This window comes from Musca autumnalis, unplaced genomic scaffold, assembly GCF_047663935.1.
Source record: "Musca autumnalis isolate F117 unplaced genomic scaffold, ASM4766393v1 scaffold_1, whole genome shotgun sequence".
Taxonomy (NCBI): Eukaryota; Metazoa; Arthropoda; class Insecta; order Diptera; family Muscidae; genus Musca; species Musca autumnalis.
This window is the reverse complement of record NW_027411644.1, coordinates 213,115,788-213,127,803: the sequence shown is the minus strand read 5'-3', so window position 1 is coordinate 213,127,803 and position 12,016 is coordinate 213,115,788. Positions and strand designations below refer to the sequence as shown.

The window sequence follows — 12,016 nt, the reverse complement described above, 5'->3', positions numbered from 1 at the left end:
GACTTAGCAAACCTAAACTCGTAGTTATTATTATTTAGACAATTGTTTTAAAATTATTATACGACGTTGTCTTTATTAGAAAACTCCAATATATGAGGAACGTTTAGTAACCTCTCCACTCTCCAAAAGGCTTGAAAAAGTCTTTTTATCATTTGGGTTACTCCGAAAATTCTTTAAAAACATCCGCGTTTATTAAACTTTGATTTTCGGGAGGACCCAAATAACCACCAAAAGATTTTCCTTTAAACTAGTATGATTCATTGTCTTAGCTTGTTGCAATTCAACCTACAAATTCAAAACATCGCACAAAGATAAAGAGTATATTTTATATAACCGGCCAATTTATTTTCTGATTAAAAAATAATTTATTGATAGTTTTAGGGTAAATAAGCTATGCGTTAACAGTAAAAGCTGACAACAATTTTAAAATTATCCTCTAGAAATTGTTGACCGCCAAAAATGCGTACCTGCCTGATAACCTAATAAAAATTCTACTAAAATAATGCTTCAAATTGTGATTTTACAAATTTTTTATTATTTTTTAATCAATTTGGAAAAAACAGTATTATTGTTTCATAAACATATATTAACTATACACTTGGAGCAGTACATTTGTGTATTTAGACTGATGTACATCTGTGCAGTTCATATACTTTTTATCCTTACGATCCTAAATATCCCATAAAAAAGAATGTCACCTGGTGGACATTTTGTGTTTGATCATTTAATAACCACATTGGATGATATTCTTATGTCAGCAATAACATCATTATCGCCAGATTCTTTGTATAATTGGAAAATCCATCGTAGCCACAAAGGGCATATATTGCCGAAATTTCGTCAACATTTTTGTAGAACACATTTGTTTGTCAATACCCGATTTTTTTGGCACAATTTCAAGTTGTTTATTAGCACTCTCAATAATTGGAGGAATTTTGGAAAGATCATCATATCCCACTTTCTGACATTTCTTTGTTTTGTGGTGTCATCAAAGTGAATATATTTTCTGATGGAAACGTATTGGCCGGATGTCACTGTGTTGCAAAATGTCTCGAAGGAATGTTTGCATAGTAACGTATTTACTGGGACCCGTCTAAAGCAGACTTGCCGGCTTGAGGGTTAACAACAAATCTCTAAGTAGACTTTACTGCCGGCGGCATATTCCAACAAAAGCAATCTTCTTCGCATTTAATGTCAAACAACGGCATTTTCTAACAAAATAAGGAGATTCAAGACATAACGAAAAGAAACACAATTCAAAATTGTTTGACATAGTACAATCGTGTGCCGTATTCTCATAATATTGATTTCATTTCCATTTCGTTTCATGGCGTCGTCACTCACTACTGTAGAAGCGCCAAAAATATTTGCGGCTCTCTCTCATCGCAACCCCCAAAAATGACGGTAATTTTTTAATAATCCTCACAACAGCAACAACTATGCGAGTATAAATATAGATTCAATACAATTGGACATTTTGCGTACGTAATTTCAAATTGTATAATTTTGGAGATAGAGATGCCGGTTTTTTATATAGACATTGCGAGTTTTAAAATGTAGAAATAGAATATGAATGAACCGATTGGCATTCGTATTTTGTGGGCTTGACCACATGTTCTATGCTACTAATGCTTCAAAAAAATGTCGATGAATTTGTGTTCAGGATCGAAGATAAAGTTCTGCGAAGTATTTAGTAATATTCGAATAGAAAGAATTTTTCTATTTCACGCCACATTTTGTTTTAGTACTGAAAGCAAATTTTGTAGATCATGTTATTAAAAATAAATTGACTATATGGAAATATAAATAAGTATTTCCGCGTCAACAAATTTGTAGAAAAAAGCTCCCATTGTCGACTTGAGACTGTCTGCCTTCTTCTGGTAACACGAGATTATTGTTCCTTTAAGTAAGAACTTAAACCGCCATCGCTTATTATATAATAATTCGATGTTTGATTAATCCATTGGGATTCGCAATGATAGCTTTTAGGATAGAATCAGTATCTAAACTTCTTCTTATGATGTTCTCGATTCATTTTCACTTGGCTGGAGGTGGTTCCAGGAAACTTATTCAACGTCACGTGTACCACAGTGAAAGTTTTCAACGGCGACCTAACAAGAGGTGTCGTACAACGTTCGACACGCAATTTCGTACTTGGCGATAATGAGTTGGGACATCAGCTAGCGCTTATAAAAAACATATGACGATTCAAATGCCAAAATTGGAAAGAAGAATATTTTTGAACCAAAAGTTGGGATATTCAGTGTTCACAATGAAACATCTAACAAGGGAATGAAACTTATAGTCATCGCAACTTGTGGAGGACGTATGTCGTACCTTGTACGAAAAATGCCGTGTTTGTTCGTGAAAGTGCATAAACATTTTGGTCCGTGTTTGTGCATGCTCGTGCCTAATATTTAGTCGCAACGGTAAAAACAGGTTAGCAGCACAAAATTGAAGCATTTCGACATTCATAAGGGCACCAGATTAAAAAAGAAACCTAATTGATCATGTTGTGATATATTAAAGACATTCATCGAGCGTGCTGGATCCGAGGAGCCAAAATTGACATGGAACACTACTTCCTTGCAACTAAGGTACCCTATTAAAGGTGGCAAATACGAACAGACATAAGACAGAACATCGGTAAGCTGCAAGCACAACAGATAGCCACATAGTTTTCCGCTCAACTGCCCTAATTGCTTTATAAAAGCACTCCTCGTTACTATTAAATATAAGCGCAGTGGCAAAGTATTGTATAGCAGAAAAATCTATACTTGGATACCAGATGCCTCCACCAAGGAACCCATAGTCTGAATCTGCAATCAGTAGCAACGGCTAGCGCATGAGAGAAGTATTGGAAGAAAAAGAGACAAATGGAATAGCGGTGGTGTGAATCGAAATCAAAATGTAAAGAAGCCAGAATGAAGTCCGAATATTCGACCAGAGTTAAAAAATCAAACTGATGGCTTTGGTACTGGATCAGGCTCCTGTAGAGACGAGCAAGATAATCTGGTAACAGACCCGCTATCGGTGCTCAGATTATGGAATGATGGTATCTTATTATATAAAAGTGAGTGAGTGACTGGCTATCATCGCCCAGACGGAACCGCTGAAGCTAGAAAGTTGACATTTTTTCTTTTGGTTGCTGTTGGCGTGTAGGTGCGAAATAAGGCTGGGTTTTTGGAAATTCGACCTAGAAGGGTATGATAAGTAGTAAAAGGTACTAAATATGGTGCCCTTTGTATTCGGCAAACGGGAAAAGCTAGAATTCTGAAATTTGGAATGAGGGTCATTAATGGATAATTAGAAAGATGTACCAAAGGGTTTTTGGAAATTCGACCTATAAGAGTACGAAAAGTACTAAAAGATACAAAATTTGGTACTAATTGCATATTTTGAACGGATATAGGTAGAATATTGAAATTTGGTATGGGAATCAAGGTTGGGAATTAGTGTTTATATAAGAAAATGGTTTTGGAAATTCGTACTTATGTATATGAAAAGTACTAAATGGTACTAAATTTAGTACAACTTGGATTTAGGTGAACGGATTGCGCAGGAATCCAGAAATTTGCAATTACAATTACTGTTGGAGTATAGGATTGAGATATGGGGTCAGTTTTGGAAATTCGTACTTATGTGTACGAAAAGTTCTAAATGGTACAAAAAGACAGCAACAAAGTGCCTGAAGTATAATAAAGCCGCAGAAGCCTATGTTTATGCTTCAGTTGTTTTTTAAGGTAAACTTGTTGACTAAAAGATATGTTGTTTGAGTTCTCCATCTTTTCTCGAAATTGCACGTCAAAGAGTCTTTCGAGCGTTTTTGGTATTCTATTCTGGACAACCACACTCTGACACGAGGTCTCATTGGGGTTTCTTGGACCGGGTTTAGCTTTAGGCTGATGTCCAATGATGTCCCAATCATCGCTTAGCTTAGGTATGTATGTATTTCTCCAGAAATCCCATTGAGAACTCGTCCTGTAAATATGATGTAAAAACATGTTCACTAACTCATTCGGACAACTTAAGCTTTGTTCCTTTACTTTTTTAATGGTAAGAGTGGTAAAAGAGAAAAGTGTCAATATTGCTCAAAATTGCTCTCTCATGAACATTTTTACCAGAAAAGTAAAGGAACGGAAAAATGGTAGATCTGGCAGCAATGTCAAAAAGAAACATAAAAAATCAATTTTCGTCTTTTATTTCACAGTTTTTAGTTTAGTTTTGTCAGCGTTCGACTTTTTCTTCTGTTTTTCGTTCATTTTCTTCTTCATTGTGAAATAATCGTCAAACAAAAGTCGAAAAATCAGTTCTGCCATTTTTTACCTGCAGAAATTTTGCTGGTAGCCTGTGGTAGAAGAGAAAGCCATTTTCGCTCTCTCTCCTCTCTCACTCTCTTAAAAATTGCTTCCAGTTTTGCCACTTTTCGGGGTTAAGGAACGCTTTGCAGGTTAAAATGGTAACAAATGGTAAAAATGGTAACCTCAGGTAAGTAAAGGAACACAGCTTTAGTTTCTACTTTACCCCATTCCGTGGTGGTGGAAGCAGATATGTTGTGCCTTAGTTTCTTCCTTTTTACGGGCTTTATGTCCTTTGTCTGGAAACGTTCTCGCTTGGAGTGAGATGGACGATCGTCGTTTTGAGAGATTTTGGCTTATCCTTATCTGATATTACCGATAAGGAACTTTCCCTTTTAATACAGGGCTTTCAGAACATCGGACGATTTTGTTGTTGGTCTCGTTAGGTTGTCCATCTTTCGGGACGAGCATAGTCATTACTTTTTTTAGTATTTTGCAGATAAAGTTTCTGACTGCACTTAAGGTACATAAGCGGCTGACTTCCTTGCTTACGTTCTTTCTGGTAGAAGACTAAAAGGAAAAGGTCAACCTAGTTCGAAGTTGGCTCGGCCGTTCTTTATTCCTTTACAAGAAATGATTAAAAAAGAATACCATGCCTCTTATGTACAGAGGTCTTTAGTTGGCTAGCTACCAGCAACTGGCTAGATGCTAAGAAGGCAACCTCGAAAGAGTTCCCAGACCCCAACCGTGGTATTGTTGTGTTTGATGTTGGTATTGGTTAGTTATGTATATCGGTTATATATAGCCCCATAGAACGGCATCTTCCGATTTTCAATATTTTAAAGGTTATTGTCTCATTTTCCCATTGAAATGGCTGAAATTTTATATTTAATCTCCGTTGGGGCTCCAAAACTTTTCTCCAGAAATTTGTAGGTGCAAGTCAACGTTGTTCGTAACATTTTTTCCAAACTTAGTTTAAGTAAACTCCTTCCGATACCTCCCCAACAAAAGTTCAAAACTTTTCGCTAAAATAGTACGCACGATTATCTTGGACGGAGAAACTGATTTGGTCTAAACATTGGATCTCCTAACATTTTTTCCAAATGTACTTTAACTTCAAAAATGGTCCAGATCGGTCTTCTCCTTAGGGTACCTTCTCTGGCACAAAAGTTCAACATTTTGTTTTCTGAGGGTATATCTGTTTTATTTTATATTTTTTACTTGTTAAGGTTTAGCCTGATTACTCCACAGATATGACTGAAATTTGGTATTTAGCCCTCGTTGGGGCTACAAAACTTTTCTCCAGAAATTTTTCGGTGCAGATCAATGTTTTGATATAGTTCCCATAAAGCGGTACTTCTCGATTTTTGGTAATTTATATTTAAGGTTGTACCCATATAATACAACAAAAATAGCTGAAATGGATTCAATACAAATTATGGTGGTGGGTACAAAAAGTTCGGCCTGGGCGAACATCGTTTTTATTTGTTTCATTTGTAATTCTCTCCATATGTTGTTCCCACTGGTATGCCGTAAGGGGATTTACCATCGTACCCAGTGTAGGGCATCTTGTTTTTATCGATAAGATGTGTTATTTAAACATTCTGAAGGATAATTTGAAATGTAGCGCTGAAAAAATGGGATTGGGGACAACATTCCAATTGTATCAAGATATGACCCCAAGCACAAATCATACATTGTTCGAGAATGGATGTTATATAACTATATAAAAGTGATTCAAACACCTCCCCAATCCCAGATTTGAATCCTATAGAAAATTTATGGAGTATTTTGGAGACACACAAGTACAGACTGTCACTCAAAATAACGCAATCTCAAATAAAAAATTTAAACGCTGATAACTTGGAAACGAGTTGAGATTTTTTAACAATTAAAAAAAAACAATTTTGTGGGCTGAAAAGTTGTCTTTGACATGACATACAAAAATATTCCGTTTACAGAACCGTTATACTTAAATTTTACCGGAAAACAAAAAATGGACATTTTTTAATTGAACATTGAAAATAATATAAAACGGAATATTTTTGTATGCCATCTTAAAGACAACTTTTCAGCCTACAAAATTGTTTTTTAATTGTTAAAAAATCTCAACTCGTTTCCAAGTTATCAACTATTATATTTTTAATTTCATGTTGCATCATTTTAAGTGACAGTCACTGTACATATGCCTTATTTATGATTTGTTTTCCTCCAACTGCAGATGAAATTACATAGCAATTATAATGCCCAATATATTACTAAGTCTTCACAACACGACATCCCTATATGGCCCTGAGTAAAGTTTTCCCAACCTTTCATTTATGTGTGTGTTTGTGATGCAGCATTGTGAGAGTTTGAAAGCGTCTGCGTTAAGGACATTTTGGGGACTCGGACAACAAACAATAATTGAAAGTAAAATGATGCGTCGTACACAACAGGAACAGTTACCGCCAGCCATTCAGTTTTCATTAACAGTTCTTCGATTCGTATTCATCATTTTCGTTTCGTTATTACAAATGTGATTGTGATGATAATCATGCATAATTTTATATCAAACTTTAAATTTCAATCTATTCGTTTTTATTCGCTGATTTCTTTTAATAATTCGTTCGAATGTTACAAAAACAACATTATACCGACGAACACTTAGAACAAGGAAGGAAAGACAAACAAAAAACAACCAGAAAAAAGAACAAGCAACAACACCAGAACAAAAAAACTCTCGTCTGACTAACGACGACGACGGAGGCAGCAGACAGACGACTTTGTCTGAGTTCGGTGTTTGAGTGGCAAAATCAGTTTCGCAATACATACACAAACAAAAGGTGCTTGGAAAAAATTCATAGCATACTTTGCGGCGGTGCATATCAAGTGTTAAAATAAAAAAGAATATTTTTTTATTAAAATTATATAGTTTGTTAGCTGTTTGGCTGGCTGGCTTAACTGACTGGTGGATTAGTTTGAATTGACTTGGCTTATAAAAAGCCTTGTCAATTCTTTCGGTGTGTGTGTGTGTGCGTTTGCGGTTTCCTGGGAGTTTTTAAACAGTTTAAGTGTGAAGATAACCACCTCTCTGGTTGTTGGTGAAGGCGAATGCCGGAGGCCCAGAGTTTCATTTGATTTCCGCGAAGTAAAGTTTTTCCCCAGAATTTCTTAAGAATTTTTTAATGATTATATCATAACCTTAAGATATAGTGCGTGGGTGTCTGTGTGTTTGATTGAATGTGTATATTTGTAGGCTGGCTGGCTGTTTGCCGGCGTGTGTCTGTAACGAAATCATTTCATTATAACGCGAAAAATCGATTAAATGTCGAACTAAAGAAATAGCAATCGTTTGGTTGTTTCTAAAGGACACCAATAAAGGACAATGTTCGTCACACCGGATATACAAAAAGCAAAAATTCTAAGAAATTAAAAATTACACCGGCATTTTTTTCAAGTGCAAATAAAACGAACAAAGAAATTGTATTACTGTGTGGTGCCATTTAAGGAGTCTATATTTAAACCAATCAACTTGGAAATGGATTATTTGAAGCATATTGTGCAATAGTGAGAAATAATATATCTATATGTAATATAATTGTATGTATACATATGTACATACATATACATATGAACTTATACATATTTGTGTTTACTTTGATTTCTTCCATATAAGTTCTATCAAAAGCTAAAACAAAAATAAATTTAAAAAACGCTTACGAAATCACCATTAAAATGCTTATCCAATTAAAAGTGTATATAACTGGAAATTGCATGACATATATTTAAATAATAATTAAATATTTATCAATGCGTTATAGTTAAGATTCCTAAAGAGTATTAAAACATCTTATAAATATAAAAAAATGAAACAGTATAGAATTTCTAGCGAAGTACGAAATTGTCCCTTTAGCCGAACTAATAATTGATATCAACCACTTCGATCCACTACGCCATCTTTCCAATTAGAAATACCACGAATTTTTATATTATCAGTCATTTGTTTATCCATCACATTCATTCTCTTTGCGTACACCATGCATTTTCATATGTCATTCTAATAGCGGACATATTCATTCATTCTTGTGCCCAGCCGTCCAGGTGATGGACAGTAGATATTTAACCTATCACTACACACCGGAATTCTATACAAATGCATGTCGTAGAGAAAATCTGATTAGACAGAAACTCAATTTATGGCAAAATAAAACGAATTAGGCACAGAAATGTTCGCATATTTTGACATATTTGCATAAAATGAGCATACGCAAAACCATATTCAAGGATTTGTGGCCTAAGTATCCCACCGAAATGGCTGAAATTTGGTATTTAGTCTTCCTTGGAGGTATAAAACTTTTCACCTGAAATTTCTAGGTATATGTCCACGTCTTCATATAGGCCCCCATAGAACAGTACTTCCCGATTTTCGGTATTTTGATGGTTGTGTCCTCAATATCCCACCGAAATGACTGAAATTTGGTATTAAGTCTTCGTTGGGGGTATAAAACTTTCCACCTGAAATTTCTAGGTATAGGTCCACGTCTTCATATAGGCCCCCATAGAACAGTACCTCCCGATTTTCGGTAGTTTGAAGGTTGTGGCCTCAATATCCCACCGAAATGACTGAAATTTTGTATTTAGTCTTCGTTGGGGGTATACAACTTTCCACCTTATTTTTTTCCGCAAGTATCCACGACTTCATACAGCCCCCATAAAACGGTACCTCCCGATTTTCGGTAGTTTGAAGGTTGTGGCCTCAATATCCCACCGAAATGACTGAAATTTGGTATTTAGTCTTCGTTGGGGGCATAAAACTTTCCACCTGAAATTTGTCGGTATAGATCTACGTCTTCGTATAGTCCCCATAGAACGGTACCTTCCGATTTTCGGTATTTTGATGGTTGTGGCCTCATTATAACAGCAAAATACCTGAAATTTGATATTTAGCCTTCGCTGGGGGTACAAACTTTCCAACTGAAATTTGTCGGTATAAGTCCACGTCTTCATATATCCCCCATAGAACAGTACCTCCCGATTGCCGGTATTTTGAAGGTTGTTGCCTCAATATCTCTCCGAAATGGCTGAAATATTAACAGCCTGTTTCTGTATGTCGAAAGAAGAATGTGTGCGAAAGAAACACGTCTAATCTCTTGTGTGTTTTTCAAATTTGTTTTTTGTTTTGAAGCAAAAGCAAAGGTAAAATAACTTCGAAAACTAAAGTTCGGGCGTGTTTCATTCGCACACATTTTTCTTTTGGCATACAGAAACTGACTGTAAGTCTTTCTTAGGGATATAAAACTTTCCACCTGAAATCTGTCGGTATAGGTCCAATGCTGGAATTCTGTAACTTATTTTTCGAGGTACCGACAAAAGCCGGTAAAAATAAATTGCTTATAACATCGGTAATTAACGATAATTTTCGGTAAGTTAACAACCAACATAAAGTTGTCCCTAAATCCTACCGATATTAGCATTGTTATCAACTTTTATTGATACTTTTCATTCATAAATTTGCCTTTTTATACCCTCAGCATTTATGCTAACGAGGGTATATACACGTTTATACAGGCAAAATGTGCCTCATCGAAATAATGGTTTTAGACCCCAATGTTTGGACGAAATCCGTTTCAAAGAATTTGAAGTTGATTTAGCAATGTCCGTCTGTCTGTCTGGCTGGTTGGAGCGCACGATAACTCTCGAATGGATCAACCGATTCGGTCCAAAATTTGGCTTTCGTTATATTTTGACCAAACTTAGTTCGAAGATGAGCTATATCGGTCCACTCCTTCCGGTACCTCCCGCACAAAAGTTTGAAAATGTTCGGAAAATTTGTGCGCACGATAACTCTTGAAGGGAGTAACCGAGCTGCTCTCGAATCGCTTTGATTTTTGTTGAAACAACTTGTATTCACTGCCCCCCATAGGACGTTACAAGTTTCATCAAGGGCAAGTCCATACTTCCTGAGAAAATAGCAAAAAAAACTCCTTTGACAACGTGTGTAGTGGTTGCAGCGCAAGATAACTCTCGAACGGATCTGCCGATTCTATCCAAAATATGGCCTTCGTTATATTTTGTGCAAACTTAGTTTAAGTTCGAAGATATGGCATATCGGTCTCTCCTCCCCCATAAAAGTTCAAAAATGTTCGGAAAAATTGTGCGCACGATAACTATTGAATGGAGTGACCGATTTGGTCCATACTATACACATCCTAATATATCTACCAGATATAGATCAGGTTCGAATATGGACTGTATTTGTCAACTCCTTCGGGTACCTCCCACACAAAATTTCGAAAACGTTCACTTTAATACCTGCTCTCGAATCACTTTGGTTTTTGTTGAAACAACTTGCACTCGCTGCCTCAAATACGACTGTAAAAGTTTTTTCAGGGGCAAGTCCATACTTCGTGAGAAAACAGCCCGAAAGGTGTAAAAACCCCTATGGCACCATATGTAGTGGCTGGAGAGCTCGAACCGAATGCTGCGTTCGTCCGCACTTTGGATATCGTAATATTTCTTTGAATATTTAATGAAATTCGAAGGTGGTACTTACAGGTTCACTCCTTCCGGTACCTTCCCTACAAAAGTTCGAAAATATTCGCTAAAATGGTATGCGCGATATCTCATAAACGTAGCAACCGATTTGGTCCAAACTTAATTTATGTTCAAATGTTCAATATTTTGTGTGGTTTATGGTCTGTTCGAGGATCCATTGGAAATTTTTACCGGAGGTTTTCATAGTGGCCCTCTTTACAGCGATATTATGTTTTTCTTAGGGAAGCATTTTACAAAAGCCCTATCTATAGATATCCCCCGCAAATTTTTGAGCGTTAATCCAATCCATATTTTTGTCGGTTCATAAGCCCATATCTCTGTCGGCAAAGCCGACTGATACTTTTTTACTTGTTCAGATGTATTTCGAAACATTTTACTTGTAATTCGTAACATTTCATTTGTAATTCGAATTATTCCATCTGTAATTCGAATTATTCCATTTGTAATTCGAATTATTTCATTTGTAATTCGAATTATTCCATTTGCAATTCGAATTATTTTATTTGAAATTACAAATAAAATGATTCGAATTACAATTAGAATAATTCGAATTTCAAAAAAAAAAAAATGATTCGAATTACAACTGCAATAATTCGAATTACAAATGTAATAATTCGAATTTCATATGGAATAATTCGAAAAACAAATGGAATAATTCGAATAACAAATGGAATAATTCGATCAACATAAGTAATAATTCGAATTACAAAAGAAATAATTCGAATTACCAGTAGAATAATTCGAATTACATCTGAAAAAGTTGTAGACTTCCAGAGTGTGTGCTAACTATTGGGTATTCAGGGTTCGTACGACGAAGATCATCATTTGCTCATGTTCTAGTCCCGTAGCATCTGCTGGGAAGTTTGGTCTGATTTCGGGTACAACAATGGTGATGTCTGGTGAACTGTGGAAATCTCCTCTTATCCTCGTAGGAGTGCGTTCGTTCACCGTGAAAAATGTGGAGCAGTAAATTTGCTCGGCCATCGCTTTACCCCTATGGCCATTGCCAAGGGCTGAATGTCAAAGCTGGGTCTGATTTCGGGTATTCGAATTATGCAGTTATGTGGCGAGCGGCTGCAGCTGTGATGTCCCGGAAAATTATCTCAGCTACCCCAGGGATCTGAGAGAATGTAGAGATCTCTGAAGCGGTGATTGGTAAATTCTTTGAACCCTTGCAAATA

At 36.0% G+C, this 12,016-nt stretch overlaps 1 protein-coding gene across 13 annotated transcripts in view; it reads left to right on the top strand.

Annotated features, from left to right (window-relative positions):
* Positions 1 to 12,016, top strand: part of LOC141389047 (uncharacterized) — a 50,948-nt gene that overhangs the window by 18,754 nt on the left and 20,178 nt on the right. The window contains exons 1-2 of one of the 13 annotated variants that reach the window (XM_073960068.1): positions 7,187 to 7,428; positions 7,620 to 7,847. The exons of 10 other annotated variants lie outside the window; for them this stretch is intronic. The gene's annotated coding sequence lies outside the window, so the exon portion shown is untranslated. Of the gene's footprint in view, positions 1 to 6,646; positions 7,429 to 7,619; positions 7,848 to 12,016 lie in introns of those variants that run through there. 2 more of the 13 variants (XM_073960065.1, XM_073960066.1) reach the window with 2 other exon arrangements.